We start from the raw sequence: 16,346 nt of genomic DNA on the forward strand, positions 1-16,346 counted from the left end.
CATTTCATGGTTCCTACCATCCCCAGAGTCGCTGGGCCCTCTGCCAGATGTCTGCTCCCAGCCAGCAGGGTCACAGGGAAACTAAGGCTTCTATTGGCTGGGCCTATGGTTGACATCATCTCTGCTGCACTCTATTGGCCAAAGTCAGTCACATGTCACAGCTAGCTGCAAGGGAGACTGGGAAATGTAGTCTCTATGCCCAAGAGGCACTGGAAATCATTTCGTAAATAAGGAGCTACAAGATTTTTCCTAGAAAAAGTGGTCAAAAAAGTCAAAGGTGTGTGTTTATCGACTGGGGATGCCATTATAAAGTGCCACAAACTGGTGGCTTACCACAACAGTCTGGAGGCTGGAAGTCTGAACTGGGTGTCAGTAGAGCAGCACTCCCCCTGACGGCTCCAGGAGAAAATCTGTCCCATGCCTTTCTGTGAGCCTCTGGTGTCACCTGCTAACCCTGGCATTTCTTGGCTTGCAGCACGCACCTCCAGCCTCTGACTCCCCTGACACATAGTGTCCTCCTTGTGTGTCTCTGCATCTCCCCTCTCCTCAAGGGCCCCAATCAGATTGAGTTGCAGGTCCCCTACATCATCTGCAAAGACCCTATTTCTAAGGAAGCCCGTGTTCACGGCTTCCAGCACTTAGGACTTGGCTCTAGGTCTCTGCAGGACACAGTTCAACCCATAAGAAACAAAGGGCAAGAATTTTTTTTTTTTAAGATTTGTTTATTTGGGGGTGCCTGGGTGGCTCAGTTGTTAAGTGTCTGTCTTTGGCTCAGGTCATGATCCCAGCATTATGGGATTGAGCCCCACACTGGGCTCCCTGCTCTGCAGGAAAGCTGCTTCTCCTCTCCCACTTCCCCTGCTTGTATGCGCTCTCTCACTCTCTGTGTCAAATAAATAAATAAAACCTTTAAAAAAATTATTTATTTTTTGAGGGGGGAGGGGCAAAGGGAGAGAGAGTCCTAAGCAGATTCTGCACGGAGCAAGCGCCAGACACGGGGCTCAATCTCAACACCCGTGAGATCAAGACTGAGCCAAAACCAAGAGACGGTTGCTGACCTGACTGTGTCACCCAGGCGCCCCATGGCATGAACTTTTTACAGGTGCCTGAGATGTTCTCACATTGTGTCCAAAAAGATCATCATAATTTGCATACAAACTAGCAGCAGAGGAGAGGACAGATATTGTCCCACCTTCTCCAAACCGAGGAGCCGTATTTTGGTTTTCTTCCTTGGTTTTATGACCTTGATTCTTGCAAATTTGATAAGTGAACAATGGCATCTCATTTTTGTTCCTATAGGCACCTCTCAGGAAAGACACAGAAAAGGGGAAAAGTGCTCAGGAATCATGTCACCCAGGCAGGGAAGCAGAGGGTGTAAATTTCCATTTATCCATCTGAAATTAATGTTTCCAGCGAGGAGGCCTGGATGGCTTTGTGCAGACAGCCAGCTGCCGCGGTCTCGAGTCTTGTCTGGTCTGCCTGTCACGGTGGTAAGTTCGGTCTGATGGTTGCAAGGGATGGACGTGGCAGTGACTCTCGGATTGGAGCCATCCACAGAGCAGCTCCTGGAAGCCACGGATGCCATCACACGTCAGAACACGGTGTGCTCGGTCCAGAATTACCCCGTGCCCGTGAATTATTCATACCAGCCACCTTATGATATGCGATCACATTCCAGGCAGAATGTCAGCGGGGGAGAAATGGGTAAATGTAATTTGTAGTCTCAATGTCTGTCATAGTTTGGGTCATTATTTTTCTCTCGTAACTCTCCATCTCCCTGCTGGATTCTGCCTTCTCAGGTTTCTAATCAGAGGGTATGTCAGGAGCCAGTCTGAAAACCTCTGCCTTCCTTCCGACTGTGCTCTCCCGTGACCAAGAGTTAATATGTTAGGATACATATTTTATTACCTTTGAGTGCAAGTAATTGCTATGGTTATTTCTGTTGACCTTAAAAAAACAAAAGAGCCAGGTATTTTGCCAGAAAATTATGCATATTGAGGACTAGAACAGCGATTGCAACCTGGCAGCAAGCGAGCTTGGGTCAGCCGCAGACGGAGCAGGGATCTGTGGCCAGGGGTTGGCTTTTTTGGGGAAGGTGCTGGGTGGGGCCATATTGATGAGCTCTCATTGGCTGGGCTGTTGCCAGGCAAGGGGAAATTCTGCCTTCCTCCTCTTTGAGGTCTGATGGCAGTGTGGGAGAGTGTCCCCTTCAGGGCTGCCTCACTCCACTTCAAGTGAGGTTTCCCATGTCCTCATATCTTCTTAAATACCTGTCTTCCTGTCCTTTATTTTGAGCACGCTTCGAGTTCTCATGCACCATTCTATCTGTGCTCCCAAAAGAGGCATGGAGGGAAACCCACTTCTTACCCCCACGCGCACCTGTCACTTTCATGGCACTACCTTCTCAGAGAAGGGGACAATCTCCCTCTCTGCTCAGTGCAGTGGGCCAAGAATCCCCTCCACCACCCACCCCCAGGGAAGCCTGAGAACCCCACTGTAAATGAAGCAGGGAGGTCAGTAGAATGAAACGGGAATGAAAAAAAAAAAAGCATGTAACTGCCAATCTGATCTCCATTGGATTAATAATTTTTGTGTTTAGAGATTCAAGGTGGGCCCCAGATCGTCTCCGAACCAGAGGCTGCATCGCTGACCTAAAGTCATTCAAGGTACTCAAGGTTTAAACCCTCCTAAATTGGGTCCAAGGCTACCACTCAAAGAGTCTGCCTGCGGTTCCTACTTCTCTTTAGCCTTTCAACACAGAGGGGACCCCCATCCGAGCCCTCCCTGAGCACAACGTCAGAGCTCATGGATAATGAGATCTGGAAAGAAGGCTGGATTTCTCCTGAGCCTGTTGACTTTCCCAAGAGACAGGTTGGACCCCGCAGCCACACACGCTTCATGCCTCCTGTACTCACTTCCTTGGGGTCCCCGCTGACATCATCACTCAGAGGAGCCCTCCAACCACCCAAGTTCCTGAGTCCCCTCCTCCTGCTCTTTCTCACTCCATAGCCCCATAACCACCTGGCACACTTCCCATTGCTTATCTATTATTTCCTGCTGATCCCTCTGGAAGGTGAGGCAGGGAGGGGCAGGAATGTTGGTCTGTCTTGGTTGGCCCCAACCCTACTATTTGTCATGGAGTAGGCAGGGGTCTGGAGCGACTTGGGAAGTGGGGTGGGAGCCTGGTGCTTGACTGGCTGGGGTGAGGGAGAGGAGGACTCAGAGCTCACCCACACTTCTGGCTCAGGCGGTCTGGGTCCAGGGCACATGCGCCATGAGGCAACCTAGCTGCGAGGTGCTCCCCAGACCTGGCCTCGGTGCTCCCCAGCCAGGTACAGGAGCTGCTGTTTGAAGCTAAGGAGGAAAGAATCTGATTTGGGCATGCGGGGGAGGTGAAGATGATGGAGGGTTGGCGTATGATCTTAGCTGTCTGGAACAGAGCTAAGCCCAAACACTTAGATGAGGAAGCTACCAGCTGGAGAAGCTGGAACTGGAGGGTGCTGGAAGGGACTGGAGGAGGACTGGGAGGGACTTTGGGGATTCTGAGCATTAGCAGGGACACATGGAGCCAGATGACACACTGTAGCATGGCAGTAGAGGCTCATTCTCTAAGAAGATGGCTTCAGTGTGTCCTGGGGGACATGGGCACAGACATTGGCTCTTATCCGAGGGTCCCTGACAGCAGAGGCTGTCCCTTTGAAGGTCAATGTCAAATCACAGTGGGACAGCTGGGAGGGACAGGGATCTCCCCATGTTACCACCTGGAGTGTGGGTGTGACCTTCCTTGGGGATGTGTGGCTATCCTAGTGTAATTCGGGATGGGGACTGGAGGTCCTGTGGGCACTTGTGGGGCAGATGGAGGGACTTTGGGCAACCACTGTTTTGTAAGATGTGACATTTGGCGACACATGCGTGAAGCAGCCGTACACACCCCTGCATGACCATAGCTACTCGTGCAAGCCAGCCCCAGCGCGCCCCACATAAACACTCGCACCGGGTCTCCTCGGCCGGCGCACTACTGACATTGTGGACAAACGATTCTTTTGTTATTGTTTTGGCTTACATCTTAGCGTTTTGTAAATATGCATGACAAAACGGTGTTTTAACAATTTTTCAGTGTCCCATTCAGAAGCACATTCACGCGGTTGTGCGTCCATCCCCACCGTCCCCACCCCCAGACTCTTTTCATCTTGTTCAACTGAAAGCCCGTCCCATTAAACCCTGATGGTCCCCTCTCCCCTTATGCAGTCCCTGGCGCCCACCGTCCACTTTCTGTCTCTGTGCACGTGGCTCCCCCAGGAGCCTCACGTAAGAGGAACCCTACAGTAGTTGTTTTATGACTGGCTTCTTTTGCAGCATGTCCTCAAGGGCCATCCGTGTTGTGCCATACGTCACAAGTCCCTTCCGCTTTAAAGCTGAGTATTCTTCTCCGCTGTGGGGCCGTCCTACACCCTGTAGGATGCGCAGTGGCACCTGTGGCCTCTGCCCACCAGAGGCTAGAAACATTTCCCTCCTCCCAATTGGAGCAACCAAGAATGGCTCCAGGCTTCACCAAATGTCTCCCACCCACCCCTCCCCCACTGAGAACCGCCGCTCTAGGCAGCTCCCCTCTGACTCTCCCCTGCATGTACCTGAGTGTCCGCCCCCCAGAGAGCAACCACACCTCTACAAAGGGGCAGGGACGCCTCGGGAATGTGCAGCTGGCACCCGCGACAGCTGGGGTCCCCCACCTGTCCACACACTTCTCTCCAGTCAGAATCGCCTGATAACATTAGGGCAGATTTTCACAATAGCCTTCTTTAAAAAAAAAAAAAAAAAGTCTCTTTTCTTAAATCCACATTAAGCATATGGCAAGCCGTGTGCTGGCTGGATTGCCTGCTGCAAACTGAATGCTGGCCTCTTGTTTTCTATCTTCCATCTGGGGAGACATAAATCCTACTTAGAGTCAAACCCCAGGAGATCCGTGAAGCATGTGAGAGTCAAAGATAAACAGGCCGGCTCTGCCCTTGGACACATAAGCTGGATTTTCTTTGGTAATCCAGCCTCTTCACGGAAACAGCCAAGAGCAAGGAAACTTACAGCACAATCCACAGCAACACACACACACACCCCAAAAAGAGTGAGTCTGGCAGTCCAGGCGGCTGACAGCCACAACTTGGGCAGGGTTTCAGCCCGTGCTCCCCCCTCCCGGACCCTGCCGGCAGAGCCCCGTTCGGATCCGCACAAACTCCTGGGTTCCACTCGAGCCCCACGTAGCTCTGCTAATACACATGCGTCCTCAGACAAAATCTTTTATTTCCCAAGTAAGCCTGGAATAAAGAAGATGAATTTGCAGGGGCTTTAGGCATGAAAAGGAGACACCGGGGCCCGTCAGGATTGGATTGGTAGAGAGTGGATTTCGCTTGCTCATGTACGGTTCGCCGGGCATTAATTAAAGTTATGGAATTTTGGAATCGGAATCAATCAGAACACCGTCAAGTGGAAACCAAACATCTTCCCTTCCAGTGCCAGAAGGAACCGCGGAGGGGGCGTCATGCGGCTTGTGCTGGGTCATCCCAGAGAGCTGCCAGATCTGCCCCCCCCATCTTCAAGCCTTCCTGTGTCCTCGCCCCTCCCCCGTCACGTGACCGTCCTGCGGCTCTATCCAAGAGGAGAATGTGTTTCCCTGACCCTTGACTTCTTGGCCTGGGGACTTGTTTTGGCCCATGAGACTGTGGCATGGCAAAAGCGGGGACTGGGAGAGTGCTGGGAGGTCGCCCGTTTCTCAGAGCCAGCAGGTGCCCACCCCCACCAGCCCACAGACCCAGGCACAGCTGCTGCGCTGAGCCATGGGGCAGGCCTGGCTTGTTCTGCTCCTTGCTGGGCCAAGAGCGGGCCAACTCGGGCACGGGCCGGCTCACGCACCTGCGTGCGACACCACGCTCAGCGAGGTCAGCCACTCACAAAAAGGCAAATACCGGAGGGTCCCACTGACCCCCTGGAGTCGTCGTTTGTAGAGACAGAGGGTTGAAGCGAGGTTGCCAGGGGCTGGGGCGGGAAGGGGAAGGGGAAGTTCGTGTTGGATGGGGACAGAGCTTCAGTTTGGGACAACAACAACATTCTGGTGGTGATGGGTGCACAGCAGGGAGAAGGTGCCTAATGCTACTGACCTGTGCACTTAAAAATGGTTAAAATGGTAAATTTTACATAATGCATATTTTACTGCAATTTTTAAAGCACGTCCTGTCCCATGTCCTGGTTCCTGGAGGCCCAGCTGCCCCCCGGCTCTCAGACAGCAGAACCTGGTGAGTGGCATCACAGGTCGGGTGTGCCGGCTGCTGACTGCTGTCTTCCTCGGCTTCCGTGGGAGTCCCCAGCATCCTCACAGCTTTGCTCCCGGTGATTGCTAGTGGGCACCTCCCAGGGGTCGGGGTGGGCTGGTAGGGAGATGCGGGGGACAGAGAGACCATCCCCTGATACTCTTCTGACTGCACACAGAGGTGGCAGCCCGCCCCGCCGTGGCCAGTCTGTGCAGACTCTGGTGGAGGGAGGGCCCTCTGGGGCTGCGGTCGGGCTGGAGGGTTGGAGCGTGAGCAGGTACAATCTGTTTGGTTGGGGAAAGTAGGTGGGAACAACCAGGACCAAAGCAATGAGAAAGCCAAAAGAAAGGCAGGGAAGGCCTTCGGAGCTGCAGACGGGGGCTCACGCCACGTATGGGCCACGTGGGCCTGAGCAGGGCCCCCTCCCGGAGCCTCAGGGTCCTCACCTGTGAAGTGAGCATGACAACAGGATCCCTGCCCGGCAGGCTTCGTGCAGGGTACAATGATACGAGCCCTGCGTCACATAGCGAGGGCTTCATTACCATCAGTCCTTCAGCACAGCCCCCGGGGTCCCCGCTCCCGTGAGCCCTGCCCTCTGGGATCCCCTCCCTGGAGTGTGGGCGGACCAGGGCCTTGCGTCTGACGACAGGCTGCGGCAAAGGCGACACTATATGCTACGTACATGCTTCGGCTGCCCGTGGCTGAGACTTCTGTCCCGCTGGCTCCCTTGCTGGCCCTCCCTCAGGCCTTCCCGCTCTGCCACGGGTGAGATGCGCCGTGGGGAGGCCCACATGGCCGGGAGCCCAGCGAGGAACGGAGGCCGCAAGCAGCCGCTGCAGCAGCGAGAAAAGGAGCGAGTCTTTTGGTTTGGTCTCCAAGGAAAAGCCATGGACATCTAGGTTCTTACGACGGAGTTGGGAGCCTTGAGGGCGAGGCTGTGATGGGCCGCCGTGCCAGCTGGAGGGGACAGGAGGTGGGCGAGGAGCTCCGGGCTTGAGTTCAAGTGCAGCTCGGCCGACAAGCTGAGCCAGTTTGGGAGCATTCTTGTCCCTCAGCGAGCATCTGTCACAACCCCGTCAGGAATCTGCCGTGGGAGACCTCAACAAGGAGATATGTGTGGACCCTTCCTTTCTGGCGCAGCTTTAGAAGACATAAGCTACCGCAGGCCAGAGGCCCCGGCTGTGGAGTACAGGCCTCTCTTCCGCTGGGGATAAGCACCCTGCCACGTCGGTCCATCAGTCAGTCTCTCGTGATGTGGGTTATCGTGAGTCGACTCCTGAGAGCCTGAGCTGTAGAGGGCAGCATCTGGGTCTGTGACATGGAGAGCGGCTCCCCCACAGGCAGTCCTGCTCCCAGTTGCTGAGCATGTCAAGGCTCCTCTGTCATGGTGTCATTCTTGTAGCATCGCCACGCCCTCCTCTCGCTTTAAAAAGAACAGCCCTTGCTTGACCCTGCCGCTCAAGAACTTGTCTCTAAGATTCTGCCTGGCTCTGAAGGGCACACTAGGATGTAGGCTACAAATCTGGAGCCCTCATGACATTTAGATCCTTTAATCTCTCAAAAGAAGATTTGCTACCTCTTGGTGTCCAGAGAGACACCGGAAATCCCCTCACCTAGATGCTCTCCTGGAGGCTCACACACAGTGAATTCTCTTTGTCCCGGGATCTCCGGGAACTCACGGGACGTCAGCGCTGGGCCTAAGCACCTGCCGTGGTACCGACACAGGAAACAGGCAAAGGAGTTTGTTACCAGGTGCCTTCGCCTGTTCCCAGACTGTGCGTGAGGGACAACGCTAATCCCGAAATGGCGAGACTCTAAACCACCACCATAACTTACAGGACCCAAACCACCTTCCAGACTGGGAGTTCTTTGAAAACTACCCTCAACCCTTAGTCCTGGCAATGCATGGATGCGTGGGTGAATGAGTGGGTAAATGGAAAAGTGGATGGTTGGGTAGATGGAGAAATGGATGGGTGCCTGGGTGGATGGGTGAGTGGATGGCTGGCTGGATGCCTGGATTGTTGGTCAGATGGATGGGTGCTCGGGTGGATGGATGGATTGATGGGTGGGTGGGTGGTTGAGTGGAAGGATGGGTGGATGGAAGGACAGATGCATGGATGGGTTGATGAAGAAATGAATCTCTGACCAAGGAAAATGTTCTTGCCCAGAATTCACTACTCAAGAGCCTTGTAACTTTCCTTATTTGAGAAGTGGGGTGAGGGTAGTTCTTTCTCTGTCCATCCCATAGGTTGTTGTGAGAATGAAATCGGATGATCTAAGTAAGGGTTTTCAGCCTCCTCCATAGAATTATACCAATAAGAGGAAGTACTGTCCCAAAGAAAATGTTTTCTTCAGCCTAATAAAATGCTCCTAGGAGCATCAGTTGTTTCGATCAATGACTTAACAAACCCTCTTGGGGGAAATAGCCCTCTCTGAATTCGTTAGAGGTGGGATTCCGAGCAGGGGCTGCTTGGTTGACCAGCTGTCTCACCTTGGAGGCTACACCTGTAGGTCCTACAAGACTGTGAGCTCATAGAGCGCAGGTACTGGGTCTTAGACCCCAAATCCTCCTTGTCAGTAAAAATGAGTACTTACGGGCACTCAGATGCCCACTGCAGGGATTTCAATAAAATAACCGTAGTGTTACTTTTAAAAAGGTATAACTTTACAAAAAGATAACAATGCAGAAATGCTAAAGTGCCACGTTTGGTCCGTGTCCTTATATAATCGTGTCCTTATACAACTTAGAGACTGACATTTGATGTGGCTTTTTTCCCCACTTAAGCCCTATTTTAAAGATGGACAGGGGACTTGCAAGACAGTGTGAGGGGAACGGGGAAGGGGAGGGGCATGTGTGAGATAATGCGTACAAAGAACCACAGGCAGGACTGACAGAAAAATACTTGGTCCACAGCAGCTTATTATGGTCCCAATGATGTGGGGTCCGGCCCGCCGCTGTGTCACTTGTCACTGTGGCCCAGACCCTCTGTCTTCTTTCCCTGTCTTGCTTTTTCCCTGTCCCTCCCCACTGTCCTTTGGATGGGGAGGAAAGCGGTGAGGGTGTTGGTCCAGGTCAGAAGGGGACGGGAGCATCGCAGCCAAGCAGGAGGGGCTAAAACCTCTGTCCAAACACCTCGTCCCTCTTCCTGCTTGCTCTCGACACTGCACAGCCAGACCCCAACTGCCAGGGCTGGCAGGTCACACATTTGCTTCCTGTGGGTGTGCACGAGGGCTCAGAACTGTCCCTGGGTGTGGTTTGGGCCTCCAGACCAAGGCAGTCAGTCCTGGCTGGGAAAGAAAGTGGGAGCGACAGACACTGACACACATGGGCTTGTCCTCAGAGCACCCCAATGTGCTGGCAGGCCGCCTGCTGCAGGGCTCACTGGGGGACGGGACGGAGGGAACACAGTGGCAGTTTCTATGCATGACAGCTCTGTGAAAAGGGCATAGCATTTACTTTAGCAAATTTGGGGCTGAAGATTGGTGAACTGACCAAAGTTAGTAAATATCAAGGGTTAAACAACAGGCCCCCCATTATCAACCCGGACGCCAAGTTACTGACATCACGCTTCCGAAAGGACAGGAGCCGGAGGTCAGGATGGACTCACGTATTAGAATTTCTAATAATACAGTTCACACTTGGGGATGAAATGAAACAGCTCTATTTTCACCATGCACCTTCCCCAAGAGCGGGACCTCAAATGCTCTCTAATTATTACAGAAATCTCTGATTTCTGGGCCAGTTTCCAATGCTGTCATTGTGGTCGTTCATCAGAGGCAGCAGCATCAGGGGCACCGGGCTGATGGTCAGAGAAGGCAGACGCAGGGGAGGAGAAGTCATGTGAGGCCCACTGCGAGTTTAGGACCCAGCCTGCGCTCTGGAGGACCGGGGAAGAGGTCCCTTAGCCTCAAGGTGTCCAACCCCCGAGCCCAGTCAAGCCGAGAAGGTAGATGGGGCTTGGAGCCAGCACCCAAGCACCAGCCTGAGGGTCCAGGAAGCTTCTGGCTCTCTGACCACCTTCCCTGAGAGGTTTGCACTCAGAAGCCCCCCCACCCCACCCCGCACCTACTTCCCTCCTCCCCAGAGCTCATTTGGAAGTTGATGGAGCGGCTGTGTCTTTGGTTGTCACATCTCGGCTCTCCAGGGTTGCCAGATGTCCCTCGATGCACGAACAGCATCACTGAGATGGTTCACTGTCTGTGTCACCTGGGCCATGGTGCCCAGCTGTTTGCTCTAACACCAGTCTAGGTGTTACTGTGAAGGTACATCTTAGACGAGAGTCACGTTAAGCTCCATAGACTTTGAGCAAAGACAATGACCCTCTCTAATGCGGATGGCCTCATCCAATCAGGTGAAGGTTTTAAGAGAAAAGACTGAGCTCCCCAGAGAAGAAGGGAATTCAGACTCAGACCCCTGGGGGCTGGAGAACCAACAGCAACTCCCGTTGGAACTTCCAGGCTGTGGCCCGTCCTACAAGCTTCAAATGAGACAGTCCCACGATCTCGTGAGCCAATTCCTTAAAATCTCTGTCTCTCTGTCTCCATGTCTCTCTGTATATACGTCCTCTTGGTCTGTTTCTCTGGAAAACCATGACTGACACAGTCACCCGAACCCACATGCCAGCAGGACCTCCCAGAAAGCCGGCCAATGACCTGGGTCAGTCCCACACAGACCTCCTGGTCCACGCCTCTAAAACGAAGGGGCGCCATCTCCTTACACCGCACACAAAAATCGACTCAAAATGGATGAAAGACCTAAATGTTAGGAATCCATCCAGATCCTAGAGGAGAACAGAGGCAGCAACCTCTGTGATCTCGGCCGCAGCAACTTCTGGCTAGACACATCTCCAAAGGCAGGGGAAGCAGGGGCAACCATGAACTACTAGGACTCCAACGAGATAAAAACTTCTGCACAGCAAAGGAAACGGCTGACAAAACCAACAGACATCTGACAGAATGGGAGAAGATATTCGCAAATGTCTTATCAGATGAAAGGTTAGGATCCAAAAATCTATGAAGAACTTATGAAACTCAACACCCAAAGAACAAAGAATCCAATCAAGAAATGGGCAGAGGACATGAACAGACATTTCTGCAAAGAAGACATCCGGATGGCCAACAGACACATGAAAAAATACTCAAGATCACTCAGCATCAGGGAAATACAGATCAAAACCACGATGAGATCCCACCTCACGCCAGTCAGAATGGCTAAAATTAACCCGTCAGGAAATGACAGATGCTGGCGAGGATGAGGAGAAAGGGGAGCCTGCACTGTTGGTGGGAATGTAAGCTGGGGCAGCCACTCTGGAAAACAGCATGGAGGTTCCTCAGAAAGTTGAAAATAGAGCTGCCCTACGACCCAGCAACCGCACTACTGGGTATTTACCCCAAAGATATAGAGGTAGGGATCCGAAGGGGCACCTGCACCCCAATGTTCATAGCAGCAATGTCCGCAGCAGCCGAACTATGGGGAGAGCCCAGATGTCCATCAACAGATGAATGGATAAAGAAGATGTGGTCCATATATACAATGAAACACTATGCAGCCATCAGAAAACGAAATCTTGCCATTTACAACATGAATGGAACTAGAGGGTATTATGCTGAGCGGAATAAGTCAGTCAGAGAAAGACGATTATCATATAATTTCACTGATATGAGGAATTTGAGAAACAAAACAAAGCAGCAAAGGGGAAGGGAGGGAAAAACAAAACAAGATGAAGTCAGAGGGAGACAAACCGTAAGAGACCCTTAGCCACAGGAAACAGACCGAGGGTGGCTGGAGGGCCGGGGCTGGGGGGCCGGGGGCACTGGGTGACGGGCACTGAGGAGGACACGGGATGCGATGAGCACCGGGTGTTGTGAGCAACCGACGCGTCACTGACCTCCGTCCCTGAAGCTAACAGTTCACTCTGTGTTAATTGATTTATTTTAAATAAGTTTTAAAAATAAAACAATAAAAATGAAAATAAAACGAAGGGCCGGGATGCACTAAATTCTGTGATTCAACATTGAAGTGACCCCCGTGAGGCAGCCCGTGGGACAGCGGGTATTCTAGGTCCTGGAACGAGCCCCTCGGAGCTGGCCTGTGAACCTCTCCATGTGCCCCAAACACCAGCGGCCTCCCCGCAAGCCGCTGCGGCCGAGCCCTTCCCCCGACACATGGAGGATCTTTGGTTAGTTGGCAAGACCCGATGGTGCCAGGCAACAAAGACGGCAAAGTGTACGCGGCGTGACGGTCCCGTGGTCGATTTCCAGCCTGTTTTCTCCCCATGGTGTCCTGCAGGGGTGTTCTCCGAGCTCAGGGCACCACCTTGCTCACGGGAGCGGAGGCCCATGGAGCAGGAGGGCCGGCCCTGAGGGGCCCAGGTGCCTCGGGTCCTTCCTCCCGAGACGTCAGGCCACGGGGCCCACGGTGCCAGGCAGGGGCCACAAGTCCCCTCGGGAGAGCTTTCCATACTGGCCCAAGTGTTTAGAGAGCCGGGCTCTCCTTGGGTGGCTCCAACCTTGACTGCCAGCAAAAGTTAATGTCCTTAATTAAATGAAGTTTATTGGGTTGTTTGTTTTTTTTTTCACCGTAAGTGCACTACTCGCTTATTCATGGGACAGAAGTGGATCCTGCACTGTGCTAGGTGCGGGGGACATCAGGGTGACACGCGGGTGACACAGGCCACAGCTTCAAGGAAGTGACTGCCATCATAATTAACAAGGGAAACAGTTACAGGTGGTGGCTGTGGTGGGGGGGAGCCGGAGGGGTCCTCATGACCCAGTCTGCTCTGACGGCGCGCACACCCTCCGTCCGAGGAGGACAGGAGAAGAGGAGCCCGACCCGTGTTCCCAGCCTCGAGATCCCATCACCTGCTGCTGAGTGTATGGGACCTTCGGTGCCTGCCGGCAGTCCCCTCGCTTCCCCGACCTGGGCCTCCCCGGGCTTGCCCCATGGTCCCCCGAGAAGGAGGCTGAGTTTGCCCACTTTGGACTGAGGCGTCTGTAGCCACAGGATGAGCAGGACCGGCACAGGCCGGGCCGTACAGAAGACGAACCAGACAGCGCTTTCCTGGGTACCAGGCAGCACAGGCTCGCGGTCCTGTCCCCGGTGTCTTGGAAAGCGCTCCTGTCATCCTCGTCTGCTCTCTGGAGTTGGATCCAGGCCCAGCTCTGGACTCCACCATCGAGGGATGGTGCAGAGAGCCTGGCTGCACCGTGAAGAAGGCGCTCAGAGGCTCAGCTAGGACCAGGCGGGCTCAAATCCCAGGTCTGCTCCTCGGGAGCTCGGGCCTGGGCGCGTTTTTCGAGGTTTCCAGTACATCTTCCAGAGGAGCCCCCTCCAAAACGGTGGGATTCCTTTCTAATCCCAGCACCAGCACACCTGGGGGAGGTGGGCTTCTCCTCTCCTGGGACCCAGCAGGGACGTCTCCACATCCCCTCCCACCCTACCCCCAGCCCCCGCAGTCCCTGCAAGCTTCCTGGCCCAGCGGTGGGGGGGGGGGAGGGGGCGGTGGGGGCCGCCCTGTCCTGTCCGTTCATAGCCTGGCACTCACCGCATTCCTGTCTCTAAGAACTTGAGTTCTCTGGGGACGTCCCTGGAGAGAATCATGGGCCCTTGTCTTTTTGTGATGGGCTTGTGTCACTCAGCGCACATCTTCAAGGTTCAGCTACTTGGTGGCAGGAGGCGGGATTTCCTTCCTTTTTAAGGCTGAATAACGTTCCCTAGTGCGGAGGGACCACCGTTCCTTTGTCCGTTTCTCCCCCCTTTTGGTGACTGTGAGTAGTGCCGCTGCAAACACGGGTGAGCACATGGCTCTTCAAGACTGCACTAGTTTTGGGGACTTCATGACTCCCGTGACCACCCTTCCTCCCCCAGAATGCCTTCCTAGACTCTCTTACCTAATCTGCTCAGTCTGGCATTTCTACAGCTGTCTCTGTTTTATAGTGGGGAAACTGAGGCATAGAGAGGCCAATAAACCTGCCCAAGGTCGCACGTAAAGGAGTCTCCTGAGGAAGACGGAAGCTGGGCCGTCTGATGCCAGAGCCCCTGTTCTAAACCACTTTGCTTGGTGGTTTTAGCGTCCCCAAGAAGAAAGGGAGGCAGAGACGTCATTGTCATTCTGAGGACAAACTCAAGTCTTGACAACTTAAGTGGCTGTGAAGGTCACACAGCTCTTATCTCTGACTCCCTTCTGCGACTTTGAAACCAAGGTAGACCTTCCACCTTCCTTCCCTCCTCCCCTCACCGCCTCTTCAGACACAATATCCTAGGACTTCTCTGTTCCTGAACCCCGCCTGCCACCCATCCCACGATCCAACAGAGGCATCATGACATCCTCAATCCACGAGAGGCACAATGTCTGCTGAGCCCTGAATGAATCAGACGAGGAAAAGGTTAGGCGGCCAGGGGGAGCTAAAAGCCCCTAAAAGTTTAAAGAGATCCTGCCAAATGGGTGATTGGCTCCCACTGAGATCAGTTTTAATCAATTATTAAGCAATAGTTTAATATTTTAAGAGCTTATGCAATCACAGAGAAATGAAACATTTTGTGATTTTCTTCCCTTCTATCTTCCAAAAGAAGGAACGTAAAACAAGTGTAGAGTAGCATGGATTTAGCTCAGAGTTCCCATTGAATCACTAGGATGTCTTCACGTTAATTGTTTAGATTCCTTTGTGTTCCCCACCATGGGCCGCCTTTCGTGAGCCCGAGTGGGTGCAGAGTTCTATGTGCCTGCCTGACGTTCAAACACAAGCTTTGCTCGAGGAACACCAGGAAACATCAAAGTGTGCTCAAGTGCCCTTGACCTTCTGACCGTGGCAGAAAGCACCTGGGCCAGGCTCTCCAGGAGGACCACATGGGAGAGACCCAGCATCTGGTCCTTGAACTTTCGCCTTCCTACCTCCCAAAGTCTGGGCTCATCCCTTCTCCCTGTTCCCCAAGCGCTTCTTTTCCAGTTAGGAACTAGGAAGCAACGGGTGGAGGGCAGCAAAAGAGAAGGATTAAAGCACATCACCACCTCCATGATCAGCCCTGGGAAGATGCAGGGGACAGGGCCCCCATTTCTATGCTGTGATCAGTTCCCCTTGGAAACTGATATAACGTGCCATTTTTCACCCACACACCCACCTAACCATGCATGTGCCCATCCAGCCAACCATCTTTCCACCCATCCATTCATCTCCTTATCCATCCATCCATCCATCCATCACCCACCCATCCATCCATCCACTCACCCATCCATCTATCCATCCATCATCCATCCACCCATCATCACCTATCCATTCGTCCCTCCACCCATCCATTCTTCTATCCATCCATCCATTCACCCATCCGTCCATCCATCCATCTATCCATTCATCTGTCCATATCATCCAACCATCCATCATCCATCCATCCACCCATCCATCCGGGTATCAGCTCATCTACCCACTCATCCATCCATCCATCCATCCATCATCCATCCATCCATGCAACAACATGTATCAAGCTCTAAATCGGGTGCTCAGGGAGCTCTCTCTCTGAAGGGAGACAGACCTGGAACCTTACATGCCATGCAGGGTGCTGGGTGCTAAACCAAAATGTCCTCAAGACATGGAGGACACAAGGGAGAGCGTGGCCCCTCCTCAGAACAGGTGTGCTTCACAGGGAAGGGCCTCTGTGCTCTGTCCAAGGAAATCAGCTGGTAGGTGGAGTTGTTCCAGCCAGATATGTGGGCCCTTGAGTCCCATTTGGCTCATCCGTCCTGGTCTCAGCACACTCTGCCTTCCCATATCCAGACTCCTGCCCTGTCAAATAAGGACACTCCAGCCATTCTCATGGGGACTGCAGCCTGCGGGTCACTTTGAAATAGTCTACATGCTGGGCAGACCCCAGCACTTCCTGCCGCCCCAGTCTTCCAGGGGAAGCTCACGTGACGGGGGAGGTGGTCAAGGTTGGGGTCACATCTGTAGATTATGTAGATTCGTTTGCTATATCTGGATCACGCCGTGTCCTAATTAATGCGGACCTTCAAGGTTGAACTGCGTTTGCAAAGTTTTCTGAAATGGGCCAGTGCT

Source organism: Lontra canadensis, unplaced genomic scaffold (assembly GCF_010015895.1).
Source record: "Lontra canadensis isolate GAN:19392208 unplaced genomic scaffold, GSC_riverotter_1.0 scaffold41, whole genome shotgun sequence".
Taxonomy (NCBI): domain Eukaryota; kingdom Metazoa; phylum Chordata; class Mammalia; order Carnivora; family Mustelidae; genus Lontra; species Lontra canadensis.